Here is a 22,388-nt window from a genome sequence, read left to right as displayed (position 1 = left end):
TTGTTGCAATATGCACTTTAAGTTAAACTATACACGAAATTTTAATGACCACAAAAAAGAATGAAGAATAACTTGGAAACACTTCTTTGAAAACTGTTACTTAAACTAGCATTTTTTTTTTTTTTTTTTTTTGACTAAGTTTTATGACTTAGAAAAAAAATTCCACGAAACCCAAATATATGTAGAACCAATCACTGATAAAACATGGCATGATCAGTGTAAAAAAGTATAAAAACCATAACCATATTTCAGTTTTTGGGGGGGGGGGGGTGACCCACTTACTCCAGCGACCCACTTCCTCCAACTAACCCTACTTCTCAAAAACAAATAAGTCACATCTTTAAATATTGTGACAACCTTATCATCTTTCATCACAACATATTTAGAACCTCGCTGAGTAAGAGTGAAACTTGTCGGTCCAATTTCTATAACTTTCCGATAAAAGGTCATTTTCAGCCTTTTAAGTGGTCTCTGTGCTATATGTATACGAAAATAGTTACTACATTTAAAAAGAGGGGGGGGGGGTTGACTGGATTAAAACACATCCTTCTAAACAATGAAAACAAATATATATCAGACATGTTCACATGGCGTAGTATCATCTTTTGCATAGTTTTAACAATAGATTACGTTTATGCCCCTCTACTGTTATTTTATGCTAATAAAAAACATTTGATGATTTTCGACATACAGTGGCTGCCAAAAGTGTTTGTACACTTTGAAATTTTTTAATAAAACCAAAATAACGCGAAACTGAATTCGAATAAGAAGTCCAATGTTTTTTCATATCATTCGTATGCCATTGTAAATAAAATCCAGTAACTAACGAATAAATACCTTTGTGTTGACAAAAAATAATAATAATCAATTATCCAACGTTTTGAAGCACAAAAAAAAAAAAATGCAAATTACTACAGACACGTGTTTCAGTGTTACAAGGAACACCTTTCTCAATGCAAAGAAGTGTGAGCTTCTGGATGAAAAGTCATCGAAGAAAAGCAACACGGTGGAACAGGAGATAGTTTAAATTCCCCCCCCCCCCAAAATGAAATTAAACAAAACAAGAAAGATAAAATGACACCTGGACACGAAATTTATTATATAACTCCTTCAGAAAAAAAAACCGTTAAGTAATAAATATCCAAAAACCCAATGCAAATAATCCAAAAATGAAACCACACTGAATAAATTAGCAATAAATTTAGCAGCGGAAAAACTATGTATGGAAGCAATGTATCAAATCTTGTGAAAATAACCGAATAATTGCCTTCCATTTCTGGATGTTCTCGTTTCTCGAACTGAGTCTGGTTTTGAAATTACGGTTTATCGCAAATCTTTTGCTGTTTCCTTACCTCCACATAGAGTATCGTCTCACTCTTCTAATCAAAAATATTCAGCTTTCAACATATTTTCTTATCGTGCAATGAATGTCTGTTCTTCACCTGAGTTTCTTAATGCGGAACTTAACTATTTAAGAGCTGTGGCTGTTGATAGAGACTATCTGCCCACCTTAGTTGATTCCATTAATAACAAACTTTTCAAAAAATCTCAAAATATTGTTCTTAATAGAACTTTTAATACTAAGAGTTTAGCTGTTCTGCCTTTCTTCCCTGGTATTAGTTTTCAGGTTGCTAAGATTCTGAAGCGATTCCAATTCCAAGTGGTATTTTCTCCTGTTAATAAACTTTCGTTCTCTTCTCCTTAAGATTCTATTCACCCTCTTAATTGTTGTGGGATCTATAAAACTTTTTGCAATTGCGGACTCGAATACATCGGACAGATCCGCCGTTCTTTGAAATTTCGCTTAAACGAACATCAAAGCTATGTGAAAAAACGACATCTGAATAAATCCAGTATTGCTCAACACTGTTAGGAATTGAATCACTCTTTTGATTTTAAATCTTATCAAGTTATCAAAAAATGCCTCAATTCGTTGGATCTTGATTTTTGGGAATCTTTCCACATCCTGAGGAACCGGTCTAATTTAGTAAACGATCTTACTGCAATTCCGTATTTTTCTTGTGTGAACTCCTTTTTAAAAATTGGTTTAGTTTTTCTATTATTTTTATGTAAACGTCGTACATTTCTTATTTTATTTATTTTATTTTTTGCTTTCTTATTTCGTTTTGTAATAAACTAATTCCATTTTTTTATCATTCACTCTGTTTTGTTCTGCATTCTCCCATTTGATACATTGCTTCCATGCACAATATTTCCGCTGGTAAATTTATTGCTAATTTATTCAGAGTGGTTTCATTTTTGGACTATTTCTTGGAAATTTATTACTTAAAGGATTTTTCCCTGATGGAATTATATAATATATTTCGCGTCCAGGTGTAGTTTTATCTTTTCTGCTTTGTTTAAATTTTATTTATTTTTTTTTTTTTTGTATTTATACTATCTCATGTTCCACCGTGTTGCTTTTCTCGGATGACTTTTCATCCAGAATCTCACACTTATTTGCATTAAAAAATGTGTTCCTTGTCACACCGAAGCACGTGTCTGCAGTAAGTTGCATTTTTTTGTGCTTCAAAACGTTGGCTATCTGGTTATTTTAAAACCCAGTAGTTTTTTCAAAATATTGACGGATCTTCGTTTTGAAATGGGTCAAAAAACGAAAAGAAAGAGAAATAACACGCTACAAAAGTCATCGTGCAATCAAATATTTTGGAATAAACTCATGATTAAAATTATCATACGTCGTTTTTTTTATTTATTTATTTATCATTATTATTATTATTATTATTTTTTTTTTTTTTGCATTGTGTTGATCCTTAAAAATCATTTGGCTTTATTTTTTTCTTTTTTTGTTCCCTAATATTTTGCTTACTACTTTAAGATGGCTGGTATTCGTATAAAAGAACAACCACCATTCGAAATTTGAATTTTTTCCTCACAGTAGAGGTAATTTGGTTTAAAATGTCTCTAAATTAGTTAATTTATTCCATTCTATAGTAAAGTGCTTGATAAAATGCTTTAAGGAAAGAATCGAACCGAAAATACGGTAAGAAAAGGTCAACCGGCAAAGTTAACAAGTCGTGATCGTAGATTTACAGTCAAAAATATTATTAAAAATACACATTTGAGTGTTGTAATAAATTCTGCAGAATTTTATGAAAGTTTTTACATTTGATTTTCACCTAAAATTGTTCGCTAAGTTCTTTTTTTCTTGTTCGTGCGGATAACAGAAAGCTTACGATTTTCGTCGCAAAAATCAATGATAAATAAGGTCAAAATGTTTCGGAATAACATCTTACTTACAGATGAAAATAAATTCAACATTTTTGGTTACATTTTTTTTTTTGTAATTGTAAATGGAAGAAAAAACGAGGAAATTAATCTTAGGTTGGACCAGTTAATCAGGACGGAGAAGGTGTTCTTGTGTGAGGGTGCATATCAGCATTAGGACTTGGTAGTTTGGAATTTTTTGATGAAAGAATGATTGATGCTGTTCCTTTAAATGTTTTAAAAACCAATTTTAAACTCTTAGCCAAAAATTTGGTTATCGGAAACAACTTGTTTTTTTTTTCAAGTTAACGATAAGAAGCACACGGTTTTCAACGTTTGCGTCTAGTGCCTCAAAAATTGTCCTAAAGAAAATACCCCTTCAATTTCCAGATCTGAACTTAATGTAACATATTTAGAGATATCTCGAGGCTAGAATACGAAAATATGGCTTTGAAACGAAAATAGAAATAGAAACAGCAAGACTCGAAGTGTGGTTGAACACTTACTCAGAAATTACGCAAAAAAAAAAGAAATCTATTCCAAGACGTTTAAAAGGTGTTGTTGATACTGCATGATATTCTACTAAATAATGACTTAATAAAAAGTAAGATTATTCAATAAAACACAGGAGTGATTCTCCAAAAACCTGACATGTTCCAATCACAATTAAAAAAAATAATAAAAATTCTGAAAAAAGTCTGAAAAACATTATACATAACTCTTTGTTTGGAACTTATTACGACAAAAATAGAGGGAACTCACTTTAACTTTGTTATACCCTCAAAAGAGGGGGTCAAATTTTCATACAGCAAGAGACTGACAAGCAGCACCAGAAGTGTTACATAATGAATTTCTTCATAGCATGTAACTATAGTAATAAAGAAATAACTTAAGCCTAAATCAAAAAGTATGGTTATTAAATGACAAAACAAAACTTATGAAAACCTCTCTTAACGGACACCCCAATTTCTTCTTGTACAAGTCCCACATTGGTTTTTCCATATTATTCGCTTGAATAGCTTACACTCCGATTAGAGGACATTCATTTCAACGGAAAAAAATCGATTGCTACATTAAAATTTTCTGTTAGTTAGCCATACACAGTATGATAAAATTTACAAAAAGAAAAGTTACCTTCTCATTACCTGCGAATTGTATTATAGTTCAGGAAATACAAACATAAAAAAAAAGGGGGAATCAGCAATATTAATAACATATATTTTACTTTTAATTTCAAGTAACTACGAAATGTATAGCAACTTCAGTAACCTATTCGAGAAACATTTAGATAAACAAATGTCTAACCATTAATCTCTTATGGAACGATTTGTCTGAACAACAACAAAAAAGAAAAAAAAAAAGGAAAAAATAAATAGAATTATTCTAATGATGCATTTTTTATTTATCAGTTGGCAAATTTCACTTTCTTTTTTTCAATCAATTCTCAACTCTAACAAACTATAATGGGCACTGCAGCCACCGTGTAATGGCGGATGAAAAAGGTAAAACAAACGCACGCCGCAGCGTAGAAAATGCTAATAAGCCTAGTAATTTTTGTTTGTATGCATGACTTTTTTGTTTTATTCTTTTTAAATCAATTCTTAAAGTCTTGTGGATATTCTGGCCCATCTAAAAAGAAATGAGAATTCAAGAAGCATTAATAAATATTAGAAATTAATACAAATTTCGTAGTTCGTAGTTGTAAGCAGCCGTTTCCACGATGTTGAATTCGAAATTTTTCAATTCTTGATGAAACTACATTTTTATTGCAGCCATATGAACACTATAAATATTTCATGTAAATAAACTTTGTTTATCAGTGTTATCAAAAGAGGAAGATGAAAGTTCTTTGTTTTGTTTGGCTAGCGCTAATTGTTTTACATTCGGTTTCGTATGTTTCTAATTTCTTAATTATGATTTAATTCTGTCATGCATCATCAATAAAATTCTCACGGATACATGGCGGTAGTTTTCTTTTAATTGATCTTCCATTATTTCTTTAAACTTATAGAATTCTGTTAATCTTTCTACCATTTTAATCCACACATGATAAAAAATAAAAATGACTTACAACTGACATGCAAAATCTCGCCAAGTGTTCTTCGCTCGCATAATACTAAAACTATAACCTTAAACTATAATCGCACTGTTTTGGAGATAAAAATTCTCAGCGTTAAACATTTTTCATTTCGTTCTACGATAATATATTCAAGGAATTTAATTTCTATCCTTCTTTTGAGCTTAAGATTAAAAAAAAAAAAAACATATTATTCAAATTCACACAAAACAATAAAAAAATTTACCTGGTATAAAGTTATCCTCTTCCAAAAAAAAAAGCTTCGAATATACTTGCAAATGCGAAGTTTGTTAATCCAGAGTTTTTTTGTGTTTAGGATTTTACGCCATTTACGACAGTCAACTCATTTTTTAGAGGGAAATAATAAAGACTAACATTATTTTGAGGAGCTCGAGAATACCATTAAGAGACAAAACACTTTCTATTGCTGAACGCAATCCAAGACATCGAATGCGTTAATAAATACTCATAACAAACTGCCTATGTTTAAGTCAAGAGACACACGCGGAACGCAATGTTTTAGTTTTTTTCGGCAGTTATGTAAATCAACGCAAGGTAGCGTATTCGAGCGCTGGAGTTGCGAATCTCCTTTTCCGACTAATGTACTGGAAATAAATCCTTCTATTCTATGAGATGCATGACCAGTGCTTGAGAAATAATGCTAGGAGAAGTGATTTTATTATGACAGGAATATGATTTTCTATACAATTTGCCTGTTACGTAAGACCAGGATCATAATTAAGGTAATTAATTTTATATTTCAATTGAAACCTCTTAATTTAACTACACACTATATATGAGTGGAATTAAATTTTTCTTTTATTTCACACAGTACTTTTGTCCAGGAGAATGACAGCAAAAATGTTACATACTCATTTTTGAACTTCGAAGTTTTAGCAAGAATAGCAGACAAATCATATGAACTTAATACTCAAGGAATCTAACAAAATGATGAGAATAAACAGTATTATAGCTCAGCAAATCAAAAATTCCCTTTTTTAATCTATACTAATTGAACTTATTCCTAGGACAGGAGAATGACATGAAACCTGGGGACAAAGTTAAAAACGATGTACTTGGGTAATTTAAATAATTTAATTTATTTGAAGAATGCTATTTCACACCTTTAAGTGTGTTTAATTTTGTACTACAAATTGAATTTGTGGAACATTAATATAAAATATTTAAATAATCTAAGCCCATTTGAAAAAATGTATGGGGATACGACAAAAGTGTGACTTTCTGATTATTTAAATAGTTTGTAGAAAAAACTAAAGGAGTTATTCTTTTAATAAAAGTAGAGTAACATCAGACAAGTTGTTTCTAACTATTAAAAAAAATAACACTTTATGAGTTAAACAATTTTTGTGTTAGGCTACTGGGACATAATATTGTTAGGATTTTGGAGAATCACCCATAGCCATTTTTTAAAGTGTGCAAAGACTTTTGTGAGATAACATTTCCCCCACTTTTTGGTTTCTGATTTTGAAAAAAATTAAGTTTTAATATTTCATTATAAGTTTTCATGCAGTTTTGTTAGAAATTAATCATATTTAGATCTTATAATTAAATACCTAATCCAAAAAATTAATTCTAACCAATGGAGGTGTAAGAAAACTTTTAGGAGCCACTGTAATTGGTCAAATTTGTTTAATTTTTTCTAAAAATGAAAAAAGGTAAAGCAAACAAGTGTGTAAATTTGTATAAACATTAAAATTCAAACTCTAGAGCTAACTGCCTGAAAGTGCAATAGTTCCAAAGATATTTGCAAGAAAATATGAAGACAGCAATAAATAAAATCAACTAAATGCAATGTAAGACCATACATAGCAATTGCATAGAGGCTAACTACTTTTACAGAAGCTACCTAGATTTTTCAACAAAACATTTTTAAAAAGTTGTTAAATATATCTTTCATTGATACCCAATACTTCTCCTTCTGGCGTTGCGTAAACTAACGTTACTCTTGAAAAGATTGATTAAATGCTTCATCAGAAAAATTTGTGGATAATTTTAGCAATTAATCTTTCTATGCAGGGAATGACTCTCACAGCTTTTAATTGCTTACTATTAATTGCGTCGCCTCGTTTTGCACGGTCTACCTCGAAAATAAAAGTTATGTCAAGTCACGCGTGTTCAACAACTACGCTTGAACAACAACAACAACAAAAAAACAGTATAATTTTGCAGCAGATTCCAGAAAATAAGCAAAAAAACGTTACATTTTCAATTTCCCGATTCCAGGAAAAGCCTCAAATCAAGATCCAGACTTGTATTAGTTCATTTTCGAGAAAAAAAATGGCAACAGAACTTTCTTCTCAATGATTCTTCACGCTACAAATTTCAATAAAAGCATTGTTAGGGAAAGTTGAGATGAAGCACTGAATAATAATTTGAATGGAGGAAAGCATTCGAAAAATAGGGATTTTATGCCGAAATCTAATGTCGTAACTAATTGTTTTTAATTGATATCTCTGCAAAATTATTGTCGTAGGAATGTATTAAATAGCCATACATAAAGACGGGAAAATTACGAATCCATTGATACATGGTTCGATGGTCAGTTTACTGGCGTTCGGGAGAAGTAGCGACGACGATAACGACAAGTGTAAAAAAATTTTAGCCTTATAACCCTTAGCACGCAAAATGGTTTTTGATGTGCAGAAAAACTTTTAATTTTTTTTTTTTTTGGCAATGAGTATTATTCAAATACAATAGCAAACGAAAGAAATGGTGAGACAGTTCCATGAAATTTTTCTTTGGTAGTCTACAGGATCTTGAAGAAAAAAGTGTGACTTTTTTTTTAAATTTATTTATTTATTTATTTATTTTTTGCATGATCCTGTTTTTTCCAGTACTCGTTTATAACGAGTAAACACCGCTGTCCCTTTGCTCTCATTATTAGCTATTTCTACTGTACAACTTCAAATTATCTGCTAAGACCTGAAGGAGCATTTTCTTCAAATTCAGTCTTCTCTGATCCTTCTAAGTCTTTTTTTCTTTTTACTTTCATTTACGACCAATTCGAAGATACACATAACGAAATCCCTTGAAAAAATTGCATCTAATATTTCGGATAATATGCGATAGCTTCCAGAACTGTAGAAAAAAAGATTTAATGAGGTAAAATAACTATAAAACAATAAGTATGTCCCTACATACAATACTACAAACGACTAACAAAATACTCTGAGCAATAGCTCCACGTAGGAAAAGAAAGAAAAAATAATACAAACACCGAACAGGGCCTAAATAAATATATGATGTCACGATCGATATGCACATTGATTTATTTGAAGGAGTCAGAAACAGGTCTACGGTTCTTTTATTTTGATTACTTGGGGAAAAAAAATCATTTACTCTTATCTTCATAGCCAAAGCGTTTATTTTTGATCCGAGTAATGAAATGATACCGCTTTCAGCTTTCAAAAAAAAAAAAACTGTTGATATTTTATCAAACCAACCAGTGACATAACACCAACCTTAAAATACACTCATTACAGACTAATAATGATTTTTCTTTACGACATTGGTGCAGTGTTTTATGATTTTTATCGAGTCCTTCCTCTCCCCCGCCCTCTCCTCCTCTCCTTTACTCTAAACTCTAAATTCATAATCTATTTCACCTTTCAAAAATTATTAACTATTTTTAAAGATAAAACATTACTTCCTCTTCTGTTTTTGAGGATTAAACACTGTTGGTACTAATCTGTTTTGTAACTTAACATCCTCCATATTTCTCTCTCACACAAATTGGAAAAAACTAAGCTCCAGAAATGATTCGGTCATCTTCTGTTTCAATGGAAGAGCATTCTTACCTTCTAGCTTAGCATGGATTGTTGATATGTTTCGTAATATGAATTTTGTTATTGTTGCTTTAACAACTAGTTATTTATCGCTTCTTACTTTGTCAGTTGGTCTTTAATTTTTCTTAACATTGAGAATTGATTTTGTAAATATAATATTGCCGTACTGTTCGATGAAATACATTTTTTGTGCCCCTTACTTTGTTAGTAGGCTATTGTTTAACTCGGTGTTGAGAAGTTATTTTTGTGTGTATGTTTCGGCGTGACACAATTCCTCGCTCTATTTTTACGTAAGTCGTATTTCAGCTTCTTTCTTGGCGAAATACTTCAGGATTTATTTCAAGATGATTGTAATCTTGAATTGATTTCTTCAAATTATTTGGATGCATAATAAATGCCCAAGAATTTCGAAAATAGTGTTACTTTTAAGAGTATTTTTAACCGATTTCAAAAAAGGGTGTTATGTAATCGTCTTCACCTTTTTATGTATGTTCTCTGATTACTCTAAAATGCCTGGATCGATTTTAAAAATTCTTATTTTGTTTGAAAAGGTATACTTTCTGAATGGTCCCATGTTAATTTTGTCTGGATTATTCAGACAAAAATTCAGAAAGGTATTAATCCATTTAAAAGGCAACCAAGAACAGGAAAAGTAATTACACTAAACAATCGAATGTACAACAAAAAAAAAAAAAACAATTTAAAATCAAAAAGAAATTTATAAATTAGAGGACTTTACAATTGTAGCAGAAATAAAGACAAAGTCATTTCGGGGAGCCATGACAGATCACGCAGACCAATAAAGCGTTCAGAGTAATTTTAGTTTTTGATCAGTTGGGTCAAGTTATAGCAGGAGAGGAGATGAGTAGCATTCATGTTGCTAGGTGCAGTTGCTCAGCCTGGCAATCATGGCCTGTAGAGAGCCTTAAAAGGGCCACAGCTTCCGCTCGAGGTTTATTACAGTAAGTCCTCCACATCTCTTGAATTTCGGGTGAAGGTTTGCCGTTCAAGTTGGCTTTGTTTATGGTCGTAAGTTAATCTTGAATTTGGTTTCTGCAGAAACGAGTAAGCTCACTGAGAATGGGACAATACACTTGGAAACACTAAAGAACACTAAACAGTACACTAAAGAACCTTGCTTGGCCAGGAAGTCACCCATTTCGTTTCCATGGATGCCCACGTGTGACGGAACCCACTGGAAGATAATGGTCTTATTTGCAGCTCTTAGAAGAATCACGTTCTTTTCAATTTCCGAGATTCGGTGATTCGGATCTTTGTAACTGCTTGAATAGCTGCTTTGGAACCAACCAAGATTACAGCTTTGGAGAAGTCACTTAGTCTAAGTTGAAGATTATGAAGCGCAGGGCCGCGCCGTCCCTATCTGCAGGGTCGTGCGGAGCACAACGGCGCCAGAGGCAAAAAAGGCGTCGAACATATAAAAAATGCTCCAAATGAAGGAAAAAATTTCCAACCAAAAATTAAATTTGAGCAATTAAACTTCACATTGTATGCAATGGTAGCGGCGAAGTTATACCGCTCAATTGAAATAAGCAATCCGTATAATTACCTATCTAAAAATTTATTGAAGGCTGTGTTTAAACATGCTATTTAATAGCGCAATCTTTTAAACTCAAACAATGAAACAAGTGATGCTATTCAATGCATGCATTTTAGCATTTTTCTTCTTAATGTGGATGCCGTGAATGCTGTTTTGGTGTGTGTAAAGTACACATGGTTGAGCATACAAGGCTCAAGGAATTTGTTATTGCCCATTTTGGTTCTTGCGTTGAATATATTGCATTATAACTTATTGTGCAATTTGTATTTTTGTGATTTTTAACTATTGTTCATTGTAATTCGACTGCTTTATGTTGTCATACGTAAACCGATTCGGTAAGTACATTTGCATATCATTTACTTGTTTAAGATAATTTAGGTTCACTTTTTAGTTCCGACACATACCGACGCAACCATAATTAATCAATTCTCCTCCCCCCTCCGCCTTTAAAGAAAAGAGCGTAGGACAATGTGTTCGTTTTACATATTAAATTCAATGCCTTTTTACCTGTTCAGTAGTTTAAAATTATTGGTTTTTCCTCTCCATCATCGGTTTCCAACCGGTGGTTCGCGAACCCTTAAGGATTCGGAAGAGGTAAAAAGGGGGTTCACGAAAACAATACTGTAATGGCGGAATTTAAAAATGCTTGTTAGATATAAATTCTTAAGTTTAGATTTTTTTTGTCATTGATTTTTTTGTCTCTTGCACATTTAATACTCTTTAGGTGCAAATGTTAGCATACTTACTGACACATTTTGTAAATTTCAAGAAACTAGTCTGTTATTACAAGGAGTGGGTTTTCATCGTTTTCACTGAGCATAATTAAATTGAAGCAGAGCCGGGAAGGTTCAATTTTTGAATGCTATCAAATAGTTCGGATTCCTTGGTTTCCTCAACAGCTTTTGATTACACAATTCGATTAAATCTGATGGGAGCATTCCATGGAGCATACGCGACCGTCTGAAACATTTATAGTGAATTTTTGATGCGTAATTTCCTTGCCATTTTGAATTGATTTGAGTGGGACGCCCAGCTATTACTCTTCTCTTCTGGTGTAAGGAAATTGCGCAGAAGTGCGATCGCGCTACTGTTTGTTGCTATAACTTTCAACCCAACATACCTCAATCGGTGTGAATAAAAAACATTTTCCTTTTTAAAAAAATCCTGGGTAAAACTTGCGACAGTGTGATGTACACAGTAAAAAAAAATGGAATTAGAACTTGTACTAAATTTGCGCTGCATATTAAAAAAAAAATCATAAAATTTTCGCAGAAAAGTTCTCTTGTAATTGGTGAACATAAAAATATTTTTGTTAGTTAGAATCACCTTTTTTGAAATTACAAGAGTTAATTATTTGGGTTTTAGTGTTTTCAAAAATAAAATAAGATAAAACAAAAATACAGCTTTATTTCGCACTTTTAGCATGAGGACAAGAAAATTCTTCAGCACTGAAACGATTAATGTACACACTATATCCCTATCAAGCAATTATAATCGGAGTTCTTTTTAAGAAGATATAAATTTAGAGATCTAATTTTACTAGCAGAAAAAAATCATTCAGTTAATAATAAGTGTCATTCCATACGAAATGAACAAAATTCGCAAAAAAAAGTGGTGGCCGCAGGAAAACAGATTTTTATGAAATTTGGTATACAGGTTACTTTTATGCCTATGTAAAAATATCTAAAATATTTTTGCTTAAAATTTTTTATTTGAATAGTTACATGCGATTGAAAATTGGTCAAATTGAACAGCATTCTTATAAATGCTAAATGTTGCATTTTTGAAGGCTTGTATCTTATTAACTATTAAATAAAAACATAAAATTTATATGTTGTTGCAATCTATGGAGTAGGGTAATTAATCTGATGTCAGTAAAATTTTCAAAGTTATTATAGTTAACTTTTAACCGAGTTTAAAAAACTGAAAATATTTCAATTTTCTCATAATTAAGGATTTTATTTTTTAATCTCAATCTTTAAGGAATGCATTAGCATTGATGAAATTAATACCCAGTAATGTGCTAAGTATCATAAAAGAAATACCTTACTTTTGAAGTTGTACTTTAATTCCTTTTTCTTCAAAATCAGTTTTAAACTTAGTGACATTTTGTAAAATGATGATTTTCCCCTTCACATAGACACAAAAATTCAAATGAGGGAAAATTCAGACAACTATAAAATTTTACAAGAATATAGAGCTATGTTTCTACTATTTGCTTGAAGAAACTCGAAATTGGTTTTTGATTTCCAAACGTAAAATAAAATTCAGAAAAATAGCATTTTCTTTGTGTTTCATGGGTCAATCCATATAGAGTCGACGGATGGGTGCGCTCAACCATTGTTATTATTTTTATTTAAATTCATAGCCCTAAAAGTTGGATATGAAAGACGTTTAAAACCACTTTTACTTTTTCTCTCAACTGGACCTTAGATTTTTTAGAGGTCATCAAAAGTGATTTTCGTAGTCAAAAATGGGACTTTTAAATCTTTGCTTTTTGGCCAAAATCTATTTGAATTGCATTTATGACAGTTAATTTAACGCTTTGATGTTAAAGCGCATAAATTGATAGTCTTACATGCTGAGTTACGTAGCTGTAAGTTAATAATTAAAATAACGGCAACAGGTTCAAGTTCAGAGTCAAATGTAAAAATTTTACGCATTTCAAAGGGGGATAACTTGCGTAGGAGACGGAAACACAAAATGAAATACGGCAAAAACTAATCACTGGAACCATGCTAAAAAGAATATGTAACTGTTGTTGTGTGTTTGTGCACCCGTTATAGATTGCAGCACCTCAAAAATCGGAAAAATAACAAAAATGACATTTTTAGACCCCTGTAAACCAAAAGGGGATGGAATAAAAATAAAATTTCTTGGCCAATTGAATATTCTATTTAAGTACTATACATGTTATACATATTGTTTTTTGGATTTGGTTTGTAAAAAAGATACAGGTCTTTGAAATTGAGCAATTTTGCTAGTCAATTCACACATTAAAAGAGAAATAATAAGTGTGAACATTTCATTGCACCTTCTTAAATTGCGTATATTGTGCCCTATATAATACATTATACTGAAAAAACATATTGCACTTTTCAAAATACCCTTATGTGAAACACACACATGTTGACCCTCGTGATGCGAAGCACATGTTGACCCTTGTGATGCGAAGCACATGTTGACCCTTGTGATGTGAAGCACATGTTGACCCTTATGTGAAATTACGAGAATTCAAAAAACTAGATAAACGACTCAATGATGCAAAAGCAAGTATATCTAACATTTATTTCGATTTTTAAAAAATGTACATTTTAGCAAGTACTTCATAAACATGCTTTTGAGAAAATGAGACAAGAAAGAAATGGTTAGTTTTGCTAAACTTACAATAAAGAGAAGTAACTAATAAAATTTTGCCTTAGTTCAAGTTACTCTAGTAACAAAAATACGCTGATACCAATGATTAAAATCTAGTAGCATCTAAAAGACCCTTCAACATGTTACGTAAAAAAACTTGAGTAAATTTAGAGCATTCCTTCATCTTCAAAAACACATCTAAAGTAGAGGAAAAAATGAAATTTTCGGAAATTTTTGATTTTTTAAAGTAAAATTTCGTCATCATGAATTTCATAAACAATTACTAAACTAGAGCAGATAGTTAGTTATAGATAGTTTTTCAATCTGAATCATTTTTATTGTTATTTTTTTATTAAAAGAGCTAGAAGAGAGATTTGAAATCTGAAGTAAATTGGTAAAATTTCAATATTTGTTGGTATCTCAGATTCAAAATAAGATCTGAATAAATTTTACTTTGCTCTTTCCCAATAGAGATTTGTTTATAGAATGCGGAAATATCTATTTTTTAAGTGTACGTTTATAACTTATGGAGTTATTGATTCACGAACGGGCAGCAATGAACTCTGAAAATTTAGGCTTAGCGTAAGCATCAACTTCTAATTTCAATAACAAAGCAACAAACAATTTTTAAACTTTCATACTTTGCATTTCCTCATAGATATGCATGGTTAACCTAAATAAAAAAATTTTCATTGAAATCTGTGACATGTCAGCCACAGTTGATTTGCTCATTTCGCATGGAATGACCCATAAGACAGTTTTCTGAAAGGTAATTTTTTAAAGATCATTCTTTAATTGACTTCTGGTTCAGTGTTGTAAATATTGTTTCAAAACAGGACATTTTAAAATTTGTTTTCCCGTTTTGATAACATTTCTACGTGAAAAATGATTTTCAAGAAATTCAGAAATAAATACAGAAGCAAATTAAATGCTGAATCTAATCTAATGTAATATGTATTTAAACTGTCAGATATTTTAGTCAAACTTTGAGCTTTGTTATTCCACAACTAGTTCCATTAAGTTTTATTTATTTTTTTTTTCCAAAATTGAAGAACGCTCAAAAAATAAATAAATAAATAAATAAATAAAAATTAAAAAAAAAATAAAATAAAAAGAGAAAAACGTTAGGTTTGTTTTTACTTGAATTTGTTCTGCGTTCATTTTTCTAAAGTCATTTTAGTTTGTACTTTTATATTTTGCAGTAATGTTTTCGTTATTTAATACAAGGATTTTTTTTGCTTGTTATTTACTTCTAATTGCACTAGGGGTTCGCCAACTTTTTTCGTAATTTGAAACGGGTTCGCGAGGGAAAAAAGGTTGCGAATATCTAAGGTAAGATACAAAAGTACCTACCTTGGCTAAGATACATAAAAAGCCTATAGCGACGGACAGGTTGCGACACCCAGAAAATATAGTCTCGTCCTTCGTTAGGACTTATCAGTCTAGAATGGTCATAACCGAGCTGTAGGCAAACATAATTTCATTGAAGCTAAGATTACCTTCAAAGTGGGAGGCAAAATTGATTTAGCTTGTGTTTTACTTTGTGTTTTGTCTCAGTTCCAGCTTAAAGTCAATAACTTGCACCTTTTTACCCCTTAAACTTTTATCTTTTCCCTCTTCACGTTGAGCAGCACCATAGTTTGCAAACTCACGCTGGTGTGCTGAATTAATTTCAACTATCAGTTTGCAAGTAATAGGGTAGACCGCGGCACGTTTACGCAGTGCCCTTTTTTTCGAAACGAATTATAACTGGAGAGCCAACAGTAATAAAAACAAATTGATGCTACTCACTAATAAATATTCTCACAAGTTTTTGTGCTTCAGTTGAGCTTCGGTCTAGCCTCGCAGAAAGCAAAATGTGTTTTCTACCAAGTGGAGTAAATTTTGTGTTGAACATTTTGAAGCTTATTGTGAATAACTAATACTTAGTTAAGAAATAACAATTATATAAAAATTAGAAGAATTTTATCCTTTTTTGAGAATTGTATTTGTATGAACTGAAATGTTATTATTATTTATTTATTTTTTTTTTCACTTTAAAAATGAATCTAAACTTGGCGACGGAGCAAGTGTACGCGTTGACGTCGGAGCACCTTTACGCACGTTCTTACGGTGTGATTGTGTCTTACTTCTACACTTGCCCTAACGCTTTCTTCACTAAGAGCTGTCTCAAACCTTTTTAGCATTTTCAAGCTATTTAGTTTTGAAAATCACCATTAATTTTTTAATTGAGTTACATATTTGTATCTTAAAGGTTACAATCATGTAGCGCTATCTTCATGCCCGTTCGACTTTTACTTTATTACGCTATTCACTCTGTACTAAATTTGCTTTATTTTGACGATAGTAAGACATTGTGTTCAAAACACTAACAGAACCACGTTAGGTGTCAAAATAAACATGCGTAAACGTGACCCGTGCTCAGGGCAAATTTACGCAACCCACTTGGACTCAAAAATATATTTTTTTAACGGTTATTAACACAAGCCGAACAATAACTGAATATACCAATTTTGATTCCATTAACTGCTTCGGAAAACCTCAATGTGTAAAATTTCCTAAGTTAAAACATAAAAATTCGAAAATTCATTGAAAAAAATCCGCGTAAACCTGCCCCGGTCTACCCTACCAACATCAGTGACAGAACATCTGCCTCCAGCTCGGTTATGACTAGTCTGAACCATGGGCCCCCATATGCAATATTGTGGGGCCGATTTTGACCTTCTGCCCCACATGCCTGGAAAGGGATATCTATCCCCTGAACCTTCATTCCGCTACAAATAGCCTCCCTCGCATTTTTAAACGTCTTTTAGGTTAAGAAGAGTTGACCTTTTTGTCGCGGCGCGGCGGTACATTTTTCCCGTGCAGGAAATAAGTTCAGACCCCCGAGCAGTTGCATCTCATAAAATAGAGAGTTAGAAATAAACACATTTTGGCGGGAAAGTTTCCCTCCGCTTGTTTTGAGTAAGCGACTCTTGGAATTTTCTGTGACACCCGCAGTGGGTCAAAAGGGGGTTAGCTTCTTTCGGACATTTCAAACATTTTCCCCCTTTCCGAGTCATAGCTGTAGGATATAACTTCTGAAGTTCTGACATTTTCGAGCCCATAAAATAGAAGACTTGGGAATAACAAAATTCCATTCTGACACTTTGCGACACTCCGTACCCCATAAAGCATAGGGTTTTCCTGGAAGCTGGATCTCCAGATGTTGAACTATGATCCCCAGAGAATGTGCCCCGATCATGGAACTTTATCCCCCAGTATAAAACAAGGAGTTAAGATTTTTCGGCAGGAGAAGAGATAGTTTTGGAAGGTAGAGGAGACAGAGTTTTGAGGGGAGAAGATCTTTCGAGAGCTTGGCGTTTCTCCGAGACGTTTGTCCGGAGTCATGAGAGAAACGCGCTGTGCCTTTGGATGACTTAATGGAGAAAGGACCAAAATCTTGGTACGTACAATACTAGCTCCCACTTCCCACAACTTAATTTAAACCAGTAGATTAAAGTTTAATTCCTTTGGAGAGCAGAATCATGATATACTTAATTATTGAAATCTTTAATGTTTTGAATATAAATATTTAACTCCTAACTAAATATCTAAGCTTAGTTTAGAACTGTATATGTACTATTTTATTTAATAAACTTTCAAGGTGCAAAAATGAATCCAACTATTATTCCTACAGTCCAAAAGTCCACCAAATCATAACACAACGCATTGTACGAACTCCACTATGGGGTTTCGGCCCAGCAGTAAAGTGGGGCCTAGCAGTAAATGATGCCGTGACCATTCCGAACGGTTATTGACGACGCGAAATTTATGTTAGTGAACGGCAGCAGTAAATGATGCCGTGACCATTCCGAACGGTTATTGACGACGCGAAATTTATGTTAGTGAACGGCAACAGTAAATGATGCCGTGCAAATTTGAATGTTTATTGATTACGCGATTTTTAATTTAGTCAAAGGCAACATTAAATGATACCGTGACTTTTTCTATTTTGCTAGAGAAATTACTTTGTTTGCATTCATTATAGTTGGATTCATCTTATCACTTTATACCTGTAATATTATATCACTTTAAATAAGACTCAATTATTTTCTCTGATTTTAAATGGTGTCTATAGCTTTACGTAGTCATGTCTAAAAACAATTAAAGGCTCTTGAAATTTTTTTTGTTTGGATTTATACTTGCTGATTTTTTTTGTGAAATGAAATTATTAGTTATCGCTTTAATTTTTCTCTATTATGACGGATCGATATTGAAAATGTATTTTATTTATGTTCTTTTGAGAAAATTTATTGCGTTATTATTTGTTTATTGAAATATTTTGCCAAGGAAAAAAATTGTAATCATGCAAAATACAAACTCCGAAAATCCTCCCGCTGGTGCTAATTCCCTCCCCATTATTTCAAAACTAGCCACCTTTCAGTCCCTTATCCCACAATTCGATAACTCTTCTGCTGTCACACCCCGATATTTTGTACAATTAGTTGATAGTCTTACCACCGCATCCAATTGTTCCGATGAAGAGAAATTGTTTGTTATAAAATCACGAATCCGAGGTGACGCATTAAACCACTTGATAAACTGCCCGGATCTATCTTCTGAGCTTAATTATGATAATTTCAAAACTAAATTCTTAGATTTTTTTGAAATTAAATCCAGTTTAACATCACGACAACAGCTATTTTCATCGTGTAAAATGTACGAAAAGGAGCCAGCTAAGCACTTTGCTGCTAGGGTAGCAACCGCCACATTGAAATTTTTTGGCGACATCGCGTTAGAAAACGATGACGTTAAGAAAATTTATAATAACACAAAATTGTCCAAATTCATTGACGGCTTACGCCCAGAATTCAAACAATCAGTCTTAATGAAAAATCCCACGGAATTCCAGGAAGCGGTCGACTTCGTGGAATTACTACAGTTGAACAGAATTGAAAATGAACACGCAGTAAATAACACAAAAACTCAGACAACAACCTCGCCGACTAACAGCGATTTTGCTACCATCCTGTCCGAACATGCGCGTGCCACGCACGAAATGATCTCATCCTTAACTAAAGATATCCAGGATTTAAAAATCTCTTCAAACTTTCGTGAATATCGAAATCAATATCAACCCAGAACAAATAACTTTAGAACTCCACCTAATTATAGGCAAAATTTTTCAGGCAATTACAGATCATAAAATACACACGGGCAAAATAATTCCCGAAACTTCAGACCTCCACCCACATACGAACAAAACTATGCGCGACATTGCGAAATTTGCAATAGGACGAATCATTACACTAGCGAATGTTATTTCCGAAATCGCACAAGAAATGACATCCCCGTCCTCCCCCCGCAGAATCAGTTCTCCAGCAGATCCCCTTACAACAACTCTTATCTCCCGCGCCAAAGTTTCCATCCTCACTTTCAGTCCCAGACCGAGAATAACAGAGATCAGCAGTGCGCTTTTCCTCCATTTCACCCCTCTACAAATCATCGTCCTTTAAACTAGAAGTGGGGCTCGAAGGAACAAGAGAAAAAAATGAAACGGTTAGCGATCCCCAAACCGAGAAATATAAGCCGTTTCCATGCGTCTTGAATACCCAGAAAATTGACCCAAATATTTCAAATTTTTATTTACCCGTATTACTAATGAAATTTGCAGGCCTCGACACTGTTTGTCTTGCTGATAGTGGGGCTAGTGTCAGCCTCCTTGATGATTTCGTGTACAAGAAAATTAAAAATGATCCTTTAATTAAACCTGTTAGTAAGGACATTTTGATAAAAACCATTTCAGGCGAATCTTTAAAATTTGAGTGTTGTGTTTCCGTACCAATAACAATAGGTGATAAGCATTTTCGACACAATTTTTTTGTTACAAAAAATTTTCCGTCCCAATACAGGGCTATTTTGGGCTATGATTTTCTAAAATTACACAAATTTCACCTTAATTTTCACAATGACACGCTTGCATCCAATACTGTTTCAACGAGACTTTATGATTCTAATTCCACTTCATTTAATAATTTGCCTTCGTCCACAGCCACTCTCAGGAAAAAGCACACGTTGCAACCACATGAAACCAAAATTATTGATTTATCTGTCGATATCCCCGCTAAAGTAGGAGACGACATTTTGTTAACTCCAATTTTACGTAATCCGTTTTTAGAGTTACATTCAGCGGTTGCGAAAATTTCAAAGGATAAAACTGTTTCGGTTGTTATTTCAAACCTTTCTTCGGAGGAAATATCCCTCAACAAAAATACAAAAATGGCAAACATTAATTCGGACATTGAAATACGGGATATGGAAAAAATTAAACAACTAAGGAAGGATGAGTTTAAGGAATCGGATTTTAATTTATCGCATTTAGATAACGAAACAAAAACCAAACTTCTCCAACTGCTGTACAAATATGCAGATATTTTTAGTACCAGAATCTACACTATGGGCAGATCAAATATAGAAACTCCAAATCTACACGTAGACCCATGCAAATTACCTTCCACACGCCCTTATTCCGTACCTGAATCTCTTCGATCGGAATTAAAACTGCAATTGAGTGAATTAGAAGAATGTGGGGTAATTGAACGTTCATCTTCCCATATAAGTTTCCCACTGATAATGATAAAGAAAAAAAATGAGAGTAATGACCCTGCAAAACAAAAATGGCGATTGGTTGTAGATTTTAGGGAACTGAACAAAAATTTGCGATACCAAAAACATAATTTACCTCTTATTCACACACTTTTGGAAAATTTGAAAGGTTCACAACTATACACATCACTCGATCTCTCAAACAGTTTTTGGCAAATACCTTTAAAACCCGAAGATAGGGACATGACTTCTTTTAGCACAATTTATGGCACATATCGTCATCGCTCTCTACCGCAAGGTATAAATGCCGCACCAGAAATTTTCCAAAGCTATTCCGACAAATTACTATCTCCAATTTCTGACCTCAATATTGCTAATTACATTGATGATTTTTGCTTAGGCGCCGATTCTGTTGATCAAATGCTTTTCAAATTAGATGAATTGTTCTCCCGACTTCGAGAATTCGGATTGACCCTTAATCCTCAAAAATGTCAGTGGATTTTACCTTCCATCAAATTTTTGGGACATCAACTGGACCAATATAGCATTTCCCCAACCGATGAAAATCTACGGAAAATACAAGATTTTCCTGTTCCAAACACTGTTCGCAAAGTACGCAGATGGATTGGATTAGTAAATTATTATCGGAAATTCATTCCACATTTTTGTGCTCTTACAACTCCTTTAACTAATTTAATTCGAAAAGGATCCAAACTGAAATGGACTGAAGAAGCACAATCCGCCTTTGACAAATTAAAATTAAAATTGTCACAACCACCAATTTTGATTCACCCTGACTACAGCAAAACTTTCGTGCTTTCTACTGATGCGTCGGATAGCTGCATATCTGCCATGCTAGGTCAGAGAGATAATAGTAACATCATCCACCCGATAGCATATTTTTCTCGTAAACTTACGCCTGCTCAACAGAAGTATCCCATTTTTGAAAAAGAATTCTTCGCTGTCAAAGAATCAGTTAAATCATTCAAGTACTACCTTTTCGGCCGTCCATTTATAATACGCTGCGACAATGAATCAGTTACAAAAGTCTCTAAATTAGAATCACCTGGTAACCGCGTTACACGTTGGCTTCTATATCTGTCAGAATTTATCTACCGCTTTGAACCCATTAAAGGAATAGACAATCAAGTGGCAGATATATTCTCCCGAGACTTTCATGTTAATAGTGTCTCCGTTGATTTCCCTACTAAAGAGCAAATTTCAATTGCTCAACGAGCTGATCAAGACCTTGCCCCCATTTTTGAAAAGCTAGAAAAAGGAGAGCTAGTAGATAAATATTTCATTCAAGACAAGACACTAATGCACATTAGACACATTCCACGGTCAGGTAATCAAACCCAAACCAACCAAATAGTAATTCCAGCAATATATAAGCCGCACGTTTTGTCCGTCGCCCATGGCCTCCATTTCGCACATAAAAAGACTTATGCTCGTCTACAGGATAAATTTTTTTTGGAAAGGCATGAATACAGACTGCGAACATTTTGTACAAACTTGTAAAGAGTGTTTTCCATTTAAATCCCCAGCTCGCTACCCTCCCGTCCCTTTAGAAAGAGGTAAAACTTGTTCTCGCGTAATGGAATATGTCTCTTGTGATTTTTTAGGCCCGTTTGCAAGGACAAGGAAAGGCAATATTTATATTGTAACATTCTTAGACCACTTCACTAAATTTGTTAAATTATATGCCGTACCCGACCAACTTGCAACAACAACAGCGGAGAAATTTTTAGATTTTGCCTGTTTGTTTGGTTTT

Source organism: Uloborus diversus, chromosome 1, assembly GCF_026930045.1.
Source record: "Uloborus diversus isolate 005 chromosome 1, Udiv.v.3.1, whole genome shotgun sequence".
NCBI lineage: Eukaryota > Metazoa > Arthropoda > Arachnida > Araneae > Uloboridae > Uloborus > Uloborus diversus.
This window is presented reverse-complemented; position numbering follows the sequence as displayed.